Source organism: Alligator mississippiensis, chromosome 4, assembly GCF_030867095.1.
Source record: "Alligator mississippiensis isolate rAllMis1 chromosome 4, rAllMis1, whole genome shotgun sequence".
Lineage (NCBI taxonomy): Eukaryota > Metazoa > Chordata > Crocodylia > Alligatoridae > Alligator > Alligator mississippiensis.
This window is the reverse complement of record NC_081827.1, coordinates 74,876,368-74,897,906: the sequence shown is the minus strand read 5'-3', so window position 1 is coordinate 74,897,906 and position 21,539 is coordinate 74,876,368. Positions and strand designations below refer to the sequence as shown.

Here is a 21,539-nt window from a genome sequence, read left to right as displayed (position 1 = left end):
CTGCAGCGACGCGCGTGGGGGGTAGAGAGAGAGAGAGAGAGAGAGAGAGAGAGAGAGAGAGAGAGAGAGAGAGAGAGAGAAAGGGGTTGGGGGGGTGTGAGTGTGTGTTCCCCGGCAGGGGCGGGGCCACTCGAGCGCCCCGCCCCCCGGGCCGCACCAGTAGCCCCGAGCGGCGCCCTCACGTGACCGGGAGGGGGCGTGGCCCACCCGCGGCCCCGCCCCTCGGCCCGGCTTGAAGGCGCCGCGGCGGCTGATGAGAGAATCAAGTAGCGACGTGCTGGGCTGATCCCCGCGGCGGCTGCGCTCCTGCTGCCGCCTCTCCCGCGCGGAGGTGAGAGCCGGGGCGCACGCGGGGTGCCCCGAGGCAGGGGGAGGTGGTGGTGCGGAGCTGGGCGGTGTCCTCCCGTCCACGGGCGCGGGGCTCCTCCCCCTCGCAAGTGGGTCTCTTGCCCCGGGCCGGCGGGGGGTGCCTGTGTGGTGCTGCAGCCCCGGCGCAGGGGGAGATGCGGGCCGCCAGGACTTGTCGGGTTTGATGTGTCTCTTTATTGGGCGGCTGCACAGTTGGGCTAGGGCTGGAGTTTCTCTCCGGGTGTCGCGGAGGGCGCAGCTCGCGACCGCGGGAGCCGGCGGGGCTGGGCCGGGCGGGCTCGGCAGTGAGGGGCAGCCTCTGCGTCTCCGCTCCCTGGACTTGAGGGTGCCTGGACACGTGTGGGGAGGCTGCTCTGACCTGCTGCAACTACTGCACCTCATCAGTGCAGACTCGATTAATGGAGTCTGCTGGAGCGGGGTAAGTAGTGCTCTGCAGCCAGCCTCCTGTGTTTTGTGTATCGATGTCCCCACGGGGGTTTGAAATGCGGGGGGCTGAGCTGCCCCCTAAGAGATGAGCCCCCGTGCCTTTCTAAGCAGCTCAGGTTGGGGCGGCTCCTTTAAGTTGCCATTGCCACAAGCCCCCTCCCCACAGGAGTCCCAGTGTAACTTGAACCCTGGACCTACACTTCATAGTGGCTGTGGGGGCACTTCAACTCATTCAGTGAGATTTAGCTAAAGCGCCGGGAGCACCGATCTGAAACATGAGGATGATGATGCACAAGATGAAGCATTTGCCTCCTTGGAACAGCTGCAAAATGCCGTCTATGCTGGAGACAATAAGGGAGAGAGGAGCAGCGAGGTGAGTAGGGGAGCCCTGGTCAGACCTGGTTCATTCTCTCAGCAGCACGTGCTCTGCCACACTGTGACCCAGGCCTTTTGATGCACCATTCTGGAATGTGGGCCAAAGCCTACCAAGTACGCCTATAACCTTCCCGCCCCCCTCTTGATGAAGGAGGCCGTGAAGGGGATCTCAGTGATCGCTTGGAACAACAGGAAGACAAAACGGGGACAGGCGTGAGTGCCGTAGGTTGAATACAAGTGCAGCAAAGGGGGACGCTGGCCAGCACCCAATGGCCTTCAAATGAGTTCAAGGAGCCAGTGGATGCTGGCCAGTGAAACTGCATCCAGAGGTGAATGGTCAGTGGACAAGAAAGCAGCCCCATAATCCCTGAGGGTCCTCCTGGCCAGAGCTTCCTTCCTCGTCAAATATTTTGCCAGCTTGGCTAGGGTCAGTAGGAGGTTGGCCAGGAGGTCCCAGGACTTAATGAGGCCACGGATGGGGAGTGCATAAACAGGTAAGGGGAGAAGTGCAGCCAGAACCTCTGCAGGAAGTTCTGAGGAGACAGTGAAGGAACCACAGCCTGGCTACTCCAGGTACATGTGCAGTGACATGGGATACTGGGTACAGTGGACCTGTGCTCTGACTCAGTAATAAGTATTTATTTGGTATTCGTATGTTTTCATGACAAGCTTTTGAATGCAAGGTACTTTTCTTCATGGCTTATGTTCAAAAACTTGTCTAAGTGTAGCCCAACTATGTAGTTGGGCCAGTTAAGAATATCACCCCAAGAAATCCTTGCTGAGATAAATAAAGGAAATAATTGCTTATCTATCTGTCAGCAGTGCTAAAAAGAGCAAGTTATTGACTAACTGGCTAATACTTCCAAGGGAACAAAAAATACATTTCTGGCATCTTAAGATATACTGAAAGGCTGCTGGTTACACAGGACACTTTTAATAGAATGACTCTTTTAAGAGTGTACCCACGAGTATGTTAATAAATCACTGGTTTAATGAAACATTGTTAATCTGTTCAGATTTGTCTGACATCTTGTTTGGTGTTTTTTAACAAATAGGCTTTTACAAATTAGGGATGTTTGTAGAAATCACCTCCTTTAAAAGGAATGTAGGTGCCACAGAAATGAGCTGTTTCTGTCATGTTTTGATATGCAATCACTTAATTATGCATGGATTAAAATTTTATAACAACTGAATTCTTTAAGTGGCAGACAGGAAAGCTTCTTAAACATTATTTTTTATTAGAGGATTCTTTTAGCTAAATCTTAGGTGCTTTTAGTTTTTAATCTTTGGAAATAGATTAGAATATAAATCCGTGTTTAATGTATTAAAATCCAACTTGCATGCTTGAAGATCCACATACATTCATGCTGTAGTTACCCCGATCTTTTTTTTTTTCCTTCTAAATTAGTATAGTCTTTGGAATGAGGTTATCAGGGTTTATAAACTGCACCAAGTGACCGCAGCTATCCCATCATAGACATTGTGTGGGAGAGTGGATACGTGCTGCCATTCCTTTGCTGTCCTTGCCGACCCTATTCTTTGTCGTGGAAACACACACAGAGTACTTTTGGGTCAGGTCAGCAGAAGCTTTTATTCAAAAGAAACTACAGCTGTAGGGGGAGTTCCAAAGTGACATGGATTTCCCAAGCACTTGGAAGGGGTCCCCCCCCAAAAGCAAAATCAGGAGGCTTATATACTTTTTAACAGTTGCTTACAACTCACGTGATCATATAGTGAAATTAGCATGAAAAGTGGCTATAATATTATTTCATTATTTCTTTGCTGTAATCAGGATGGGAATTATGAGGGAGGTGAGGTTAGTTCACAAACCTCCTTCTTGCACCTGGAAATCTACTTTGTACATACTTTTTTTTTTTCTACCTTCAAGGCCGTGGTGAGCGAAGCATTTGCAGAAGAGTTACAAAGAACAAACACTTGCCCTTATCTGTTCTACTGTACAGAGCCAGCAATTCTACACAAAGCGGTTATGTCATCTTATAACTAAAATAATCAAAGTTTAAGGCATATATTTTTTCTGATTCCACATCTTGTAAGCCTGCATGAGTCTGAAACTGAGATCCCTTAGTAGTGGCCTTAAAACAAACAAACAAGCAAAAAAACATGGTTTCAGTTCACTGATACGTGGTATCTTTAGACAACAGTATAGGAACTTTTTGCTTGCTCTTTTTAATCTTGGAATCCAGTGCAGTCACCTAATGTGTGCTAGAAAAAACAGAGATATGTCTAACTTGCACCATGCCTTATTAGGTGTTGCTGTAAACTGGTTATTTGTGGCTGGCCAATGTGTAAGCTGCTGTACTTAACTTTTCAGAGTCATCCTGTAGCAGTTGGGCAGGGTTCTTACCTACTTTAATTCAATGCTAGTTTAAAAAAAAATGCTACTCACTGGGAAATAGAAGGGGGTCCCATGCTAGTTGCCCTGTATGACTAGTGAGCTGGTAGCCTTCAAGCACTGTTAAATTTATAGCATAGTCCTTTCAGAAAAAACACAGAGTGGCAAAACAGCTCTGAATGAAGCACCTTGTTCTTGAAACGTCCAAGTCCCAGCAGTAAATTCAGCATTGTTTCTACTTTAGCATCAGTCCAGGTAGAGATGGCTTTTTCAGTCTGGAACCAGATAAAAATAATTTTCCCTATATTTTTTGTTTGTTTGTTTGTTTAAAGACTGAGGTTTTGGAAGGGTGTCTGTCAAAGAAACTTCATAAATACTCATCTAAGGTAAACATTGCTTGGGAAACCTTGAAATCCCTTTGTTTTGTAAAGTTATATCCATGGGAAAACATGGGGCTTCTGCTTTTTGAGTCATCACCTCTATCTTAATTTTGCTTGATCTTAGCATTGCAAATTCATGTTTTAGGTGCTGTGGAAGAATCTGACATCCTAAGCCTCATCCGAATTGTAGCGTCTTGTGTGCATGCCCACACCCGGCTGCTGTGCAACCCTTTCCTTTTGCCAGCAGTTACACCACCTTCACCAAGCACAGTAAAACTCTTGCTAACATTTAGCAGTCAGCAGAAGACACGTGTGCCTCTCCCATGCTGTATGCCAGATGCAGCAGTCTCAGCGGCTGGTGTCTTTCTAGAATACACTTTGTGCTCTGGTGACAGCTGCCACAGCTGAGCTGCTGGAAGCACATCAATTTGTTTTGCCTTTGTTGGCCTGGTTGTCTGCCTTGGGTCTGTGGCCAGAACCGCTGAACTCCTAAAAAGGCTTGTGAATCAAGAAGGTGAAGGCTGGATTACGAAGTAAGGGTTGTGTTGTAAAATATAAAGTTCTCAACAGCTGTTGTGCCAGTTCATTTAATGTACTTCAGGGGCATAATCTGTTTACAGTGGATTCTACTTAAATCCATACTGGATAAATAAGTAGTTTGCTTTAACTGCATAACAAGATGTTGGTCCAGACTTTGGCCTTTAGGATACACTGTAATAACTAGTATGCAGACATCCAGAGTTTAGGTGCAGAACCTGCTTTGGTACATAGCCGACTATCTACTTTGTAGGTATTGCACTCAGTTTAACTGCACAGTAAGTGGCAACACAAGTGGTTATTTTATTTTATTTTTTTTTAGTTGGTCTAATAAAAGGTATCATCTCTGAACCAGGTGTACTAGAGTTTTGCATTTCTTTTCCTCTCAGACTAATTAGGCTACCAAATGCATCCCTGAAAAATGCTTATTGGCATTTATGCTATACCTTCTGGGAAATGGTATAATAAAGAAAGCAGATGCCATATTCCAATGTAGTGTTGCTCTGGCAATGGAGCCACATTGGTCTCAATGCAATAGGATTTATGACTACTTTGATGGCTGTACCAGTTTGAGGAAGAAGATGGAAAAGTGGGGTACAGTATTTAAAAGAGGAGACCAGATAAGGGGACTCTACCTAAAGGAATAGGATTGAGTGGCTGTTCTGGAAAACACTGTTTATACTGGCTGTGCCTTGGGATGGCTTTGGCTTGTCTATTCTGGTTTTTGGAAGTGTCCCCACATGCTAAGTTCTGTACAAACAAAAGCCAGATTTTTTTGTGTGTGTGTGTGGCCCCCAAGGACTTTGGTCTTGTGCTTTGTCCTTGCTAAATATGCAGTTAGCAGAGATCCTGCTAATAGTACTCCTGTGACAAAGATTTGGGGGGAGGGGACTGCAGCTGGAACACAGTAGAAGGTGAATTTGCATGGTTCCTATGTTTACAGGAAATGAGACAGCATAGTTGAGCTAGAGGTTTTAGAGCAGTACTGTTTCAAGCAGGCAGTGGGGTAAGGTGTGGGGGAGTTTGCTCAGTTAAGAACCCATTATATGTGACATTTTGGAAGAGCCATCTCTAGGTCTCTCTTTCCCTTCCATACGTTAGCTTACTATGCGGAATCGCTAAAGCTTTTTAAGGATCTTGGCGAGACTGTCTTTTCAGTCTTCCTGTTTACAAGAAAGAAACAAGTATTGCAAGATAAAGTTTTGGAGTCCTCAACTGCCATGAATTAAGTCATGGTTTATGGGCTATATCTGTGTGACCATATGTCCCACCTTGGGGACAGTTCTAGCTTTTGGAGGCTGTCTCAGCCGTTGGAGAAAATTAAAGCAAAAGTACTAAATTGGCATGAATCCACCTGCATGTGCCTGACTTCTGACTCAGGACCTAGGCATGTGTGGGTGGGTTCATGCCAATCCAGATCTTCTGCTTCAGTTTTGTCTGGGGAGCCCAGCCAGCATGCTGCTCCCTGGTCCACTTGTGCAGTAGAATTGGGATGGGGGAAAGAGCTGAGGGGTCATGTGCATGTGAGCACATGCCACACTGTCCTGCCTGGCACCACTCCTAGGAGCCATGGGGTGAGGAGGTAGGGGGTGTACACATGTGCTGTGCCGTGCCGTCCTGCCCAGCCCCATTCCTGGGTGGCTCAGGTGGAGGGTGGGGAGTACGCGTATGTGCTGGCTCCCCTCTGTCCCTGATTTTTCCTTCAAATTTTATTATGGTCATCCTAGTTATAGCCCCACTTCCTAGAGGAATCCCACTCTCCCTCTCCTAAGAGAGAGTTACCTTCAACTCGGCATGGTTGATCTTTCTCTTTATGTTGGGGCCCTTTTATGTTGACTTCCAAAGCAGGGCAGCCTTTCTCTGGAGAAAGAGGCCATCTTGCAATACTACCCTGGCTGCTGGGAGGAACTGCTTTCAAAAGCTAGTTGCAGAAGTTGAATCTCTTCAGTGCTTTTGCAGCACATACTTTGCAGCTGTAAAAGCAAGTGAAGCTGACAGTCAAGGTTTTGAACAGTAACGGTGAAAACAGCTACCCATGTATTTAATCCTGTTTCTTGGGTGCAAGGGGATATGAGCAGCTTGTAAGTGCACTGAAACTGCCTTCCTAAATTTTCCAGCCTGTCAAAATGATGCAGTGCCATTTCTTGGAGTATCATTCATTTTATAACTGAAAGGGATTAAAAACTCAGCTACCACTTAGAAAAACTCGAGTTTTGCAGAAATGGATGGTTTAGCGTCCACTCTTATCCTCAACTGGAAAAGGAAAACTGCTTTTGCCCAGAGGGAGAAAAAAAAAATACAAAACCCTTTTTAAAATTTATAAATTAGGTGAGTGTAGTTCCTTTCACTGATGAGATTTGATCAGTGCTGGTTGCGTAGAGGAAGTCATTGTTAGCATAATAGTTAAAGCAAACAAGTGGTCAGTCAATGGTGACAGCATGTTGTATATTTTTTCCAGTCACTTGGTCAGAGTGAGTTCATTTCTGCATCTACTTACTGAAGTCTGAAGCTAGTCTTGTGGTGCCCTTTAGCATCTGAAGATCATTAGCCTCCGAAATGCACAAAACAGTGTGTGGGGTCTTTTAATCCTTTGTTTAGAGAATGTTTCTATAATTGGAGACTTGCATATAGAATACATTTTCAAACCATTACTGTGTACTACGGCATTAACTTGCAGCAATTGCTTGAGTTACGGGCTTTGTCTTGGGTGACAGGTGACGGCCATGTGACCCAGGGCTAATCTGCTGTTTGGTGCAGTATGCCTTGTTACTCTTTCACTCCTTTGCAGTGCTGTGCTGTACTGTGCTGCTGCAGATTGATATGCTGCGGCTTCAGGGAAGCTCCTGGGACAGGGAAACGGGAGCAGAGAACAATCCTGCTTTTTGGGAGCAAAGAAATAGCTTGGACTTGAATGACTGAAGTTTATGAATTTTTGTTCTGCTGAATAGGAATGCAGGTTTTGGTTAGCAGTTAGCTTTTCCCTACTGCAGTTGCTCAGGCATCTAATGGAAAGGGTGACACATCTGGTGAATTATTTCCCTAACATTCTTAGCATTGAAGTACCAAACTTGACATCTTACTGTATAACTGATCTAACTTAATTCAGTTTTCCTCTCCTTTTGTCTGTGTTGCATTTGTCACATTGAGCTCTGTTTTCTATTGCCAACTTCTGGGGCAATGACCATTTGTGCAGTCCGTAGCACTGATCCAAGTCTCTGTGTAGTACTTTGTTAACTAGAAGGTAGGGCAGGGTGGCATGGTAGAAACTGACTAAATGAAAGCTCATGAGTCTCAACTAGTTAAACTGAATGAACTTGCAGAAGGAAGAGTTAAAAATTGAGAGGCATTTAAATACAGAGGGAAAGGACGGGACACTAATGAGAGGCAAAAAAGTGGGTTGAAACGGTCAATAGGGATGACAAGGTTAGTTAACTCCAACTATTAGTTCTTGTGTCTCACCATATGTTAATAGCTACTCCAGGTAACAGGATAATAATCTATATAGTCTCTGAAACCATCTTTAACACAGTTGAGTCTATGGATAATTTCTTGTTCTGCCACTTCATGTTCAAGTTAGTTCTTCAAATTTTATATAAGAACAGCAACTCTGAAGTCAGGGAGGGAATGTCCAGAGACGCTAAAGTGTTCTGCCACTGGCTTTTATGTCTTTCTGGACCTGAACTTAGGTGTCCACTCATTCTTTCACATAAGGGTTATCCTCTGTCCAGTGTAGATTGCATATATGGTGATGGCATATGTTAGGAAGGTAGAGGAGCAAGTGAATGAACCCCGGATGTCATACATTTCCTGTGGTATGAATTGTGTTTATGAGGTGGCAGTGCTGGCATCTGGACTGACAAGGCCTGCTGGCCTGGTGAGAAGTGGTGTTAAGTACATTGCTGGAAAGGCCTTGTTTGGGGTTGGGGGCTTGCCTGTAAGTTGGAACAAGCTTGCTTATCAAGACTACCTTGAGGGTCCTCATTCCCTAGGAAGAGCTAGAGATCCTTAAGGATGTGTCCAAGCTGGGTGGTATAGGTGACTACCAGAGGAGTTCTGGTAGGTAAATGAAACTATTTGAACAACTTGTGTTTTATTTCAGAGAGAGACAGATGGTTAACTCAGTTGTGCTCAGCCATTGGCCTGCAGGCCAGATATGGCCCCTGGATTTTCCCACACATCCAAAAGTTTGGTAGTGGGGGAGCAGTGACAGTGTTAATTGCTGCTGCCCTGCTGCAAATTTCCAGACGAGTAGAGAGCCCTGCATGAAATCATGCAAGCCTGTGTGGTTACCTTGTGTTGGTTTCTGACATTTTGTGTTTTCAACATAAAAGCGCACCAAAAGAATTTTAGAAATCGCCAAGTGGAGTGCTCATAATAAATGGGCCTTTGCTGTGATACACCTTTTATATTACACGCTTGTATAATTTGAAAGCAGAGGCCAAACAATGTAACTGAGCCATGGAAATGAAGAGCCTCCTTCAAAGTCCATCTTCTGTGTCAGCTTGTACACTTGGAAGGGAATCTCATGATCTTCTAGCATAATGCAGGCAATAGCACCTATCCCATTAATTCCATAATCATTGGATGTGAGCTTTTAGTTTGTCTTTGTAGAAGGCTATCTAGTCTTGATGTATGGCAGGGCTGTGTAACTTGCAGGCAGTGGGGGCCACAGGCTGTGTGGGCCACAGTCCACAAGGAGTGACTCTTCCCTTGCATGTGCAGTGTGGGCAACCTGGCTCCCAACTCCACTCTTGGCTATGCAGGCATCCCAGGCAGCTGCCCCTCCCCCTTTCTGATTCCCCTGGAGCAGGGGCACTAAGTAGAAGCTGGAGGAGGGCAGGGGAGCTGGAAGAGCCCTGTGGCAGCTATGCCAGGAGCCTGTGGGCAACATGCTAACCCTTCAGGGGTTGCCAGTTGGACAGACCTGATGTAAGGATTTGAAGGAATGTTCTATCATGCTCTTAAGTTGTTCCAATTGCTCCATGTTGAGACTGAATGAAGTGTGTGGTTTTTAAACTCGTTTTATTTTGGCTTCCAGCCATAGGCTTTCCCTAATGCCCTCCTGTTATAAAGCCCACTGCTGAAACATCCCTGCTTCCCAGGCAGTAGTAGACTGATCAAAATACAACCCTTAGAAGCTGAGTTACTATATTTCTTATTTTAGCTCTTGTAATTTTTTTCTGGACCCATTCAAACTTGCCACGATTTTTCTTCAAAGTGGTCAGTGTTTTTAATAATGTTTTAATTAATATTATACAGGCAGGTGATGCCACTTCTCTATTACTGCTAGGTGTTTTTTTGCTTATGCTTCCAGTGATCAAGATATTGCACTTGGAGCATGTTCAATTAGCAGTCCACCTGTAAGTCTTCTTCTGTGTCATTGCGTTCAAGGATATAGTTTCCCAGGTTTTGATCTCTGTTCTTGGCTTCTACATGTCACTTGGACTGTAATAAAATGCAGGTTCAAGTGAGTTCATTTTACTAGTCATTTCATCTGAGACTATAAGTGTATATATGTCAATTTGTTAGTCCACAGATTTGTGTAACTAAGCAGGGAACTATGATGTTTGGGAATAATGTTAATTTTGACCTGAGAAGAATTGGGCAAAACTTTCTCTAAATGCAAATTGTTACGTAACTGCCTAGTATGAGGCTAATCTGCCCCATCCTGTGAAACAGCTGGCCCTGGTTTATGTCATAACATGCACTAGATTAAAAAGAAACCTGGATCAGCTCCAGTCTCACTTCTTGTGTTCGGTGAAATACAAAACAAAGATCTCCAAATAGCTGAATTGATACATCTTATAGATGCAGTGTAGAGCAGAGTCTCAAGAGAAGCAAAGATTAAACTCCAAAATATATTTAAAAAAACAAAACAGAAATAAAACTTTGTTGCTCATGTTGAGTAACAACTTGTTTATTTCCCCCTGCTGGAATTAATAGGGCTTTTTGCAAGCAAGTGGTGGAACCCAGTCCAAAATAACTGAAGAGCTAAAGTCATTCATAATAATGACATCAGATTTCAAATCTAACCTGACCTAATTCATATTCAAGTATCTAATTGCACATAGCATGTTCTACCATGTTGGGTAAATTTATTTCAATAGGAAAGTTTGTGCAGAAGCGTGCTATTCAACTGCTTCTGTGTCTCTTGCAACTTGGCTTGGAAAAGGGTGGGAAAACTCATTCCTTGCTAATGCCCTTTTTTAGCTTCTGTAGCTTTGAGAAATGATCAATTCCAAAACTGTTAAAGGGATATTGTTATGTATCTTGTATCAGAATTAGTTGGAAAAGAGTGAATACTTTTCCCCCCAACCTGCTTGGCTGTCTCATCTAGAGCTATCTGCCTCTGGGTATAGAAGGCCATCCTGTAATCTAGTTACTACAGCACAGTATACTATATCTGGGGAAACGTGGAAGTCAACACTTCCAGGCAACTTAAATTGTATTGTGTCTTTCAAGACTCAGTTAGCCTAAGACCATGTTAGACAAATTTTTACTCTTATCTAAAATGGGCACTACTCTGGGTTCTTCTCATGGAAGATGCCTTGTCAAAACTTCTTTGATTTAGCAAGAATTCTCAGGAAGATTAAAATATATCAGAAATCTGAAACTGCTCATTGTACAAAACCAAATAAAACACTTGCATAACGCAGCATAATAATAGGTTCTGTAGTATCTGTAAATAAGCTTGTGGATTCAAATTAATTTTGGTTTCCTTGTACAGGATGTTTTATCTTGGACAGCATAGTCTAAACAGAATGTGATATGCCTGTAGGCTCTATGACTTAGGCTCATAGGCTTGTGCTTCACTTCCTCTCTTGCTTGGTATGCTGTGATGATAGGCAGCAGTAAAAAAAATTGAGATAAATGCTTTCAAAACAGCAAGCACTGATCCCATGGAAACCTATAGGAACTTTTTACCTATTTTAAATGGACAAGGGTTTGGCCTTAGATAAAGTGATGTAATTGTTTTATGCTATGACATGGTGTGTTGATCCAATTATGCTAGACACAAATAAGAATTTTATGCAATTACTTAGAATCATAAAGCAAATATAGTAGATGTCTCCTGTAAAACCAACCAACCTTTCCTTCTGTCATTGGTATTATTCTCAAGCTTGGTTCATAACTACCACTGAGAGCTTGCTTGTTGTGTTACTTTAACAGCTCATTTCTTGACTTGACTTTAGGTACTACTGAGCTATAATATTGTTGTCTATAACAACTGGTTTAGCATTGTTTTTTTTTTTTTCAGATTTTGGGGAGGGGGCACTTGAAGTTGTCATTGTGACGTGAAAAATTTTGGACTTACAGGACTGACTTCTGTTAAAGTAGCAGTTTTTTTCCCCTCTAACAAAGTTAATTTTGCATTCTAGATGCCTCACCTGAGTTAGGTTTTTGTTTTTTGTTTTTTGTTTTTGTTTTGTTTTGTGGGTTTTTGTGTTGTGTTTTTTTTTTTTAATTTCTAAAAGTAGTTTTTCAGAATAGACTACATAACCATTTCACTTTGAAAATTTTCTTGTAAAGAAGCATGCACAAATATATAAACATGCCTACCTTTAAGGTCTACAGCTGTTTTGTTCCATACAGGACATAACGCACATAATATAACTAAAATAGAACAGCGCTATTCAGAATCAAATTGGAGAAGAGGAATGAGTAAAATATTGATGCTTCTGAAATTCAGTAACGAACCTTATCTCAGGCATTCAAGTAAAAATTTGGTCTTTGAACTCAAGAGATCTTAGTCTTCATAGAAAGCCAATATATTAATTTGAATGTATAACATTATTTTTAAAGTCGGGAAAACTTTTTTTTGGTAAGTCTTTTCAGCAATTGTTCTTCGCTAAAATAACTTACCCCTCTCGTGACAAATTGTGTAGAGTTCCATCTTGCCAGTACACTTTCATGTAACATGGTGTTGACATCTATAATTCACACTGCTGCCATTTTACTTTCTCTTGGAAAATCTTTCCCTTCAGCTATGTGTGTAAGATGTTTGTAATGTACCACCAGCTGAATCAAAGGCACTGTGAGAACAGGCATGAGTGTAACAGGTGTCTGCTTAGGAAAACATCCTTTTGAAATGATGATAAAAAATTACTAGCTAAATCAAAGAGCTATGACTCATTTTGTTTAAAAATATATAACGCGACTGAGCTTGCCAAAGCAAAACCTGTTCTCTGAGACCTTTGTAACGGCTGCCTTCCCATTCTCGCTTCTGCTTTTACAGTATGCTGCCCTGAGGGCTTTATTTAAGACTTCCCACATCTTGGGATCCATTGTTTTGGTGCTGGCATTATATTGGTCCAGGTTATAGTACAGATGCACTTGTTCTGGTATAAAAATAGATTTTACTGATTTGACTCTTCCTTTGAAACTCTCTCTCCACTTGGCTGACAGGGCATTGTAACGCTTCTTTAACGCCCCAGGTACAACTTCAGTATGTAGACTGGATCCTTGGTTTCTTTCCATCTTGTTTCTATGCTGTTTGTCATTCATTTGTTCCCACTCTTATTTTGCAGAGTAGGGATTTGTTGTGGTTTGTTTGTTTTTGAAGTGCTGTGTTGCAGGAGCACACGCTGAGAATTAGCCCATGGAAGTCATTCTTAGTGTTTCTGCTTTAACCCGCTTCTGTAACCACTTGTTAACACTGCTATTAGCAGGAGTTGAGTAACCTACAGCTGCTTCTGGGTCAGAAATGCTGTTTTCTACTAGTATTAGGAAAAAATATGTGAGCACGTGAATTTGAAAAGGGGTCTGTGCCTTTTTTTTCCAACTTGTCTCTTTATAAATAGCTTTTATTTTATTGCAGCTTTCTAACAGCATGTATAAAATAGCTGAAACATTAACATTTATTCCATATGCCTAAGTTACAAAACTGACTAATATGGTTGTCCCTGATTTTAGAGTTTTTATAGTCCTCAGGCTTTTGCAGGAGGCCTAGTTCTGCTTTCTGGCAATGGTCAGAGCTTGTGTAGCAATGAAGTGCAGGGTAAGTTATTTTTAAACACATCTGGCAAAACAAGGCGCATTATGGCCCTTATTAACTTGTTTTTCATGAGGACAGCTGCTGTACCCCAAGAAGCCCTTCTGTTGAGGGGAACAGTTTTCTGAAGTGGATGTGGGTGCAGTTGTTAACATTTAATAGATTGCAAAAAGGCCAGATCAGTAGTATGGTTGAGCATTAAAAATAACGGACTCTTCACAGTGGAAACTTCTTGAAATTATTGGTTTCAGTATATGGAATTTACTTGTAGCAAAATCTTATTGGGTTTGGGAGTAGTGTAGTTGAAGTAATGGGCACGTATAGCTAGCAAGCTATTGAAAAAGTGAGATGTGCTATTTTGCTTAGTGGTTTATAGTTGTAAGTTGGCACTTAAGTTTCTGTTGCTGCATGTAAGCATCTAGTTCATGCAAAGATAAGGATGTGTATAAACAAATGTATTTTGTGTTAGTTTCTTGTGTAAGGAAAGGGGTTTCTTTGATATTATGGAAAACACTTTTAAAAAGCGGAGTGGGGAGGAGTGCAGCATTCTATCTTTGTTCTTCCTTCCACTTTACCTTGGCTGTTCCCCTTCAGAGGTCTTCAGGATAAGAAAAGAGTAATATCATTGTAGTATTTTTCCACCTATGTTGTAGGTGTTATATTTAATTGCTAGTTACTTTAACAACTCTGTATTTTTACTGTTAACCCTTTAAAGTTAATTCAGGAGAAAGATGAGTTGAATGATTCTTCTTTGGAGAAGGTAAAATTATGGGAAAGATGGTGGGGAAGCAGCTGTAGTAATTAAGGGAGACTGGGAAGGCAAGAGTTTAAAGAGAAGAAAACCAGTTAAGCAATTAATGCAATTAGGCTTTCCCCCAAAGCTGCAAGTATAAATCAGTAAGACTCCAGATTTTGTAGAAGTCTTCAGGACACCACAGTAGTGTCTATGTCTAGTCACTTTCAGCACTCTTCAACTATCTGTCTAAAGAGTACATTACTATAAATCCCCAGATCCTTTCTTGCTGTCTTCATTCAATCTATTTATTTCTGTCAGCCAGCCCAGGAGTGACAAAAGCAAATTTTATTTGGGGGAGGGGCATTAAATATAAGTGGAACTGAATGGCAAAACAGACTTTTCTCTTTTAGAGTCCAGCTTGGTTTCTCACCTTTGCTTGAAAGCATGAGACAAAAAAAAAAAAAAAAAATTCCTCTAATTGTAGTTTAACTTTTTGAAACTCCAGCATGTAAATTAAAGAGATACTGAGTATGTGGCTTTAATAGAATTCTAAGCTTCAGCCTTAGGTTGTCATTTTTTTTTTTTTTTTTAATGACAAACTAAAAAGCAAATAAGTGCCCTTTTAAATAGGTTTCTTGTCATCAAAATGTATCCACTCTTCTTTCCATGCCATTTCAGGAGGCATTTCTAAGAAAGGGTTGTGTGTATTTTCCCTGACAAACTCTTATTAAGTCATGAAAATGGGAATATGGAAAAAGATCAGTCGAGGGAAGAATCCTCATATCTGCTGGAAAAAAAGTAGCAGTTCTCTTTTCATCTTCTATGTTACTTCTACAGTTGTATCTCCAGCCTGCAAGAGGAAAGATAATATGCATCTTCCTATCTTTGTAGATTTTGCTTGTGAAGCAGATTTGAAAAAGGCATGTTCTAGTAGGCTGAGTAAAATTCCAGGGGTAGGAAGGTAAGTGAGTTCTGGTTGTTTAAGAATTCAGCTTCTTCCACTTTGATGTTTACTCTGAAACCTTGTACAACCAGCCTGACTTCAGCCTGTGCCTCATGATGTGAACATGCATTCAAATGACCTGGGAAAATTCTTCTAGGTTTGTTTCTGATATTTATTTGTGTGTGTGTATATATTTTGTTAGCTATAAAGATATAGATATCTAAACAAAAATCCTAAAGACTTAGTCATCTTCCACTGCAGTTCTTAGTAGAAGAAGGATTTGGATTCTTTACCACACATCTTTGGACTGATCTCCTGTCTTCCTTCTCTCCTTGTCTGGGCTCCTTTCCCTCCTTAAGTATAAGTTTCCTTAGCATTGCTTTGGGTTAGGATTTCAAAGCCTTTTAGTGAGGTTTGAGGAGTTATTTTGGCTTGGATTAAATATGTATATTAAGCATGCTGTTCAGTGGTGGTAGTGTTTGATATGTTTTTGCATCTGAGGCATGGGGGTAGGGGAAGAGGAGCAGAGCAGTATTAGCTGGATGAATAACATTTAATTGATATGTGGCTTCCCCTAACAAAAATACAAGTACATACAAGACCTGTTAGAGTTGATGTAATTCTTTCCCTTCCGTTTATACTCTTGTAAGACTGCTGCTTTAAATTGGGCGATTAAAACGGAGTGCTTTTCTACCTACTACTTGTCTTGGCTGGATCTCTAGCTGAGTTTTCTGCTCTCCTTTCCAAAGTTCCCTTTCCTCACTGTTTGTACAGGTACTTATAATAACAGGCAACTTCTGTCTCACCTTTTGTCATTGGGGGAGCCACACGTGACTCTCCGTACTTGTATATCTGCTGCATAGTTTTCCTGAATGGCTACAATCTTAACTTTCTACTTCCCTAGCCAATTGTTCATTCACTGTAGGAGTGCTGTTTAGGAATAACATTCTTCCGGTTTCAAGGTTGGCATAATTTGCAGTGGAAACTGACCTTGCGATCTACACAATTCCTCTAGACCGGTGGTTTTCAGACTGTGGGGCTGCCTATGGCCCAATTGGCACACTGCTGCAGCCCATGTGACATCTTGTTTAAAATTTTTTTTAATGAATACACAGGAAGTAAGTTGTGTGGGTGTGGTCCACGTAACACTGAGAGCTGCAAGTGTGGCCAACTATATGGCAAATAGGTTGAGAACCACTGCTTTGGACTGTCAGGGCAAGATGCTTTCAGTAGTGTTCCTATGAAGTGTATGATTTTTGACTCCCATGAATCTTTCCCCAGAGTGCTATCTGCCTTAGAACAAGAGTTGGACTCTGTGGAAAGCAAAAGTAATATCAAAGACTGCAAAAGTAACTTTTTTGTGAACTATCAGCTGATGATTACCAGCTAGGTCTTGAAATTAACCTAAGGTCACTAATAGAAAATTTTAGATTGTTTTGCTTGCAGTGGTTCTTAGAAAAAATTTGTAAGACTTGTCAACTGTATACAGCCTCTAGAATGCAAATTGCAAGGAAGCTCTTTTTAAAGATCTAATCTGTAGGCAATCTATAAGTTTCCTTAGCATTGTTTTGCGTTAGCTGTCTAAATTGTGTGCATGCCACACACAACAGGAAATAAGAATCTCTGCCTTGAAACATCCTGGTCTTAAAACAATTGGACTGAATTTGGACTCTGTATTATTCATTGCACTAAGGCTGATTCTGGCTGTCTCGCACAGCTCAATCAGGGCTGCCCTGTGTACTGCTGCCATCTGTCTCCAGTCAGATTGAGATGTGTGCAGTTAGCGCTGCAAGCTCTTTGCTTATCAGCGGCTCAGCATTTGAATTTATGTTCAGGCATCTCTGGGTTAAGTTTTCCTACCAGAAGAATAAACCTAGGAGAAACTTCCCAGATCATTCTGAATGTGTGTTTGCAGTCTTTAGCCATTTTGTGAGGCACAGGCTAAAATCAGGTTGGTCATACAAGGTTTCAGAATGTAAACATCAGGGTGGAAGAAGTTGAATTCTTAATCGTAGTGTTTAGGGTGGAAGGGACCTAAACAGATCATCAGGTGTGACCCCCTGTCCCGGGCAGGAACAAGAGCCAGGGTCATATTGCCCCAGTCAGATACCTGTCCAGCTGCCTCTTGGAGACCCCCAAGGTAGGAGACAGTACCACCTCGCTTGGGAGCCCATTCCAGAGCCTGGAAGCCCTAACTGTAAAGTAATGCCTCCTGATGTCCAGCTTGAACCTTCTCTCTAACAATTTATGGCCATTATTCCTAGTAACCCTGGTGGTGTCTGGGGGAACAGTCTCCTGCAATTCCTGCTGATCCCCACCGTCTGGTGAGTTTGTAAATGACCACCAGATCCCCTCTCAGCCTTCTCTTGTGGAGGCTGAATAGGTTCAGGCCCTTTAGCCTCTCTTCATAGGGCCTGCCTCGCTGCTCCTTGACCATACGAGTGGCCCTCCTCTTGACCCTTTCAATGCTAGCCACATCCTTCTTGCAGTGCGGTGCCCAGAACTAGACGCAGTAGTCCAACTGTGGCCTGACCAATGCCACATAGAGGGAAAGGATCACCTTCCTGGACCTGCTTGTGATGCAGCTGTAGATACACAACAAGGTGTGGTTAGCCTTACTGACCGCTTCCTTGCACTGGCGGCTCCTGTTCATCCTGGAGTCAACAATGACTCCAAGATCCTTTTCTGCCACCGTGTTGACAAGAAGGGTGTTCTCTAGCCTATAGGTGTGTTGCTGGTTCCTTCTCCCTAGATGCAGTACACTGCATGTCTTTGCATTAAATTCCATCCTATTCTCATCCGCCCACCTCTGTAACCTGTCTAGATCTAGCCGGATTCTGTCCCTCCCCTCCAGCGTGCCCACCTTGTTCCACAAGTTGGTGTTGTCAGTGAATTTGGACAACATGCTTTCCACACCCACATCCAGATCTCTGATAAAGATGTTGTACAGTACAGGTCCCAGGACCGAGCTTTGGGGGACTCCACTGCCCACATCCCTCCAGGTCAAAAATGACCCATTCACCACCACTCTGGGTGCAACCATCTAGCCAATTTGCCACCCATCTGACTGTGTCGGCATCAATGCTGCAGTCTCCTAATTGTTGGGTTTTTTGTTTTTGTTTTTTTTTGTTTAAGAGAATGTTGTGGGGAAACAGTGTCAAAGGCCTTCTTAAAGTCCAGGAAGACAACATCCATCCCAATGCCCTCGTCCAGGGACTTTGTGACGTGATCATAAAAAGAAACCAGGTTAGTCAAGCAGGACCTGCCCTCAATGAACCCATGTTGGTTTCCCCTGAGCATTACCTCTGCTGCTGGGCCCTTGCAGATATTCTCCTTGATACTTTTCTCAAAGGTCTTTCCAAGGACTGAGGTAAGACTGACTGGCCTATAACTGCCGGGGTCCTCTTTTCTCCCCTTCTTCAAACAACCAAAACTCACTTAACTTCCCCTTCCTGGAATTTTAACTTTTTTTTTAACTCTAGGACATAAGTTTTCCAATCTGCTTTACCATCTTTGTAGGTTTGCTTGTAAGATGCACATTATCTGTCCACTTGCAGGTTGGAGATATGACTGTACAGGTAACATAGAAAATTAAGGAGAACTGCTACTTTTTTCAGCAGACGTGAGGATTCTTCACTTGAGTCCTCTTATTCCATAATCCCATTTTCATGATGTAATGGGCGTTTGTCAGGGGAAAAAAAACCACCGAACCCTTTCTTAGAAATGCCTCCTAGATGGCGTAGAAAGCAGTGTGGATAGATTGTGTTGACAAGCCTATTTAAAGGGCATTTATTTGCTATTTTGTTTAAAGAAATAAATAAATAAATCTATATTTAATTTTAAAATGACAACCTAAAACTGAAGCTCAGAATTCTGTTTAAAGCCACGTACCTTTTATCTCTTTAATTTACATGTTGGAGCTTCAAAAAAGTCAAGCTATGATTAGAGGAAGGGGTTTGTTTGTTTGTTTGTTTGTTCGTTCGTTTTTGTCTCAAACTTTCAAGAAAAGGTGAGAAACCAAGTTGGACCCTAAAGGAGTAAAATCTGTTTTCCCATTTACATTTGCTTATATTTAATGTCCGTTCCCCCCCCCCCCCCCCCCCCGTAAAACTTCCTTATGTCATTCCTGGGCCAGCTGACAAAAATAAATAGGTTAAATGAAGACAGCAAAAAAAGGATCTGCAGGTTTACAGTAGTTTTACTGTTCAGTTTGTTTAAACAATGTAACAGTGCATGAAGCAGTGTAAAGGAGAGAACAATTTGACTGCTGGTGGCCCAGATGGAGTGGTTTCATGGGCTTTATGTTTGAGACCACTGGTATAGAGGTTTAAGGTGGATTAACTCTCAAATAGCTGGTGGTATAGTGGGTGGTGGTTGTTTGCTTGTTCTGTAGGGGAGGAAACAAGTTAAAAGAGCACAACTACAGCACAAGGTAAATGAAGAAAATTGAGCTTGCAGGATAACTTCACTTGAAACATGATCCACCCATATGTCACCTGCCTGTGAAAAGTGCTTTCGTTATCACGTATGGTACAAAATCTAAAATGAGCTCTGTCTCCCTCCTGAACAGTACAGGAGGAAATGGAAGCAAAATAGAACTTTGACATTTGCCTTCATTTTGAACGATCTATTCTTGTATTTGAAGTGTTCTCTTTCAGTTGCTTAGAAATATGTTCGCAGAACTGAAAATCTTTTTTTGGGGGGGGGAATAAAACCCTCTCCATCCTAAAAAGGGAAATGCACAAATATGAACGTTCAGCACTAATGTCTTAACTAAATAAAGTGTTAGTGCATCTGCTACCAGAAAGCTCAAAGGATTGTAATTGTTCCTATCAATTATTAATCTTCCTTTGCTTGTGTAATTATAGTTGTGTTGCACTTCTTGCTCTAGCTCCCTTTTTAATAAATGTTTTTTCTAAATGCATACTTCTCAAGGTTTTGATATTTAGAGGATATTATTCATTAAAGCACTTAAGTTTGCTTGCTAAATAATGCATTCACACTCTCTCTTCCACTTCTTCCCCCCCCCCCCCTTTTTTTTTTCTCTTAGATTCTGGTCTAATATGTATACTTGTTTTTCCTTTCTCCCCCTCCCACTTCTTCCAGTATGAATGTGGGGTAGGAGGAATAACTTTTTCTACTTGATGACTGTTGGTTTCTCTAGCACATTGCACAGGCAAAACAAAGGAACCAAGTGCTCCTTTGTGTAAAAGTCTTTTTTCTAATGCCGATCTAGTAAACAGAAAATATGTGAAATCACAGAACAGTAGGTTCCACTTGCTGCTCAAGATGGATTTCTCTTTTGAAACTAGTGGTCTGCCACTGTTTTCAGGCCATGAGCTAGAGCAACTTGGCTCAGGGCAGGGATGGATAGGTGCTGGGACCAAGCTGCCACTACTACTTCTCTGTGCTGTAACATAGAGGAAGCACCCATTCATAGTATCATAGCAGCTAGGGTCAGGAAGGACCTGAACAGAACATCTAGCCTGACCCCCTGCCACAGGCAGGAATGAATGCTGGGTTCACAAGACCCCAGACAGGTGATCATCCAACTTCCTCTTGAATATGCCCAAGGTAGGGGCAAGGACCACTTCTCTGGGAAGTTGGTTCCAGATTTTGGCCACCCTAACTGTAAAATATTGCCTCCTGATCTCTAACCTAAACCTATTCTCCATCAGCTTATGACCATTGTTCCTTGTAACCCCAGGTGGTGCTGGGGAGAAAAGAGCTCTGCCTATTTGCTGTTGATTCCCCCTGATGAGCTTGTAGGCCGCCACCAGGTCCCCCCTCAGCCTCCTCTTGCTGAGGCTGAACAGGTTCAGATCCTTCAGTCTCTCCTCATAGGGCCTGTCCTGCTGCCCTCTCACCAAGTGGGTGGCCCTCCTCTGAACCCTCTCCAGGCTGGCCACATCCCTTTTGAAGTGCGGCGCCCAGTACTGGACGCAGTACTCCAACTGCGGCCTGACCAAAGTTGCACAGAGGGGGAGTATCATGTCTCTGGACCGGCTTGAGATGCACCTTTGGATGCATGACAAGGTATGGCTGGTCTTGCTGGCTGCAATCTGGCATTGGCAGCTCATGTTCATCTTAGAGACAATAATGACTACAAGATCCCTTTCTGCCTCTGTGCTTTCAAGAGGGGAACTCCCCAGCCTGTATGTATGCTGTGGATTCCTTCTCCCAAGGTGCAGCACCCTGCATTTGTCTATGTTGAACCCCATCCTGTTCTCGTCTGCCCACTTTTGTAGTCTGTCTAAATCTAGTTGCAGCCTCTCTCTCCCTTCAAGTGTGTCCACCTTGCCCCACATCTTGGTGTCATCAACAAACTTGGACAGCGTGCTTTCCACCCCCTCATCCAAGTTGCTGATGAAGAAGCTAAACAGTGCGGGCCCGAGGACTGAGCCCTGGGGGACCCCACTGCTCACATC

General features: G+C 42.8%; 1 protein-coding gene across 5 annotated transcripts in view; it reads left to right on the top strand.

The window, feature by feature from the left end:
* The first annotated feature begins 218 nt into the window (after positions 1-218).
* Positions 219-21,539, top strand: part of OSBPL8 (oxysterol binding protein like 8) — a 157,819-nt gene continuing 136,498 nt past the window's right edge. For 2 of the 5 annotated variants that reach the window (XM_014595859.3, XM_014595855.3), the window contains exon 1: positions 219-331. The gene's annotated coding sequence lies outside the window, so the exon portion shown is untranslated. Of the gene's footprint in view, positions 332-706; positions 788-18,246; positions 18,358-21,539 lie in introns of those variants that run through there. The other 3 variants (XM_059726106.1, XM_014595856.3, XM_059726107.1) reach the window with 3 other exon arrangements.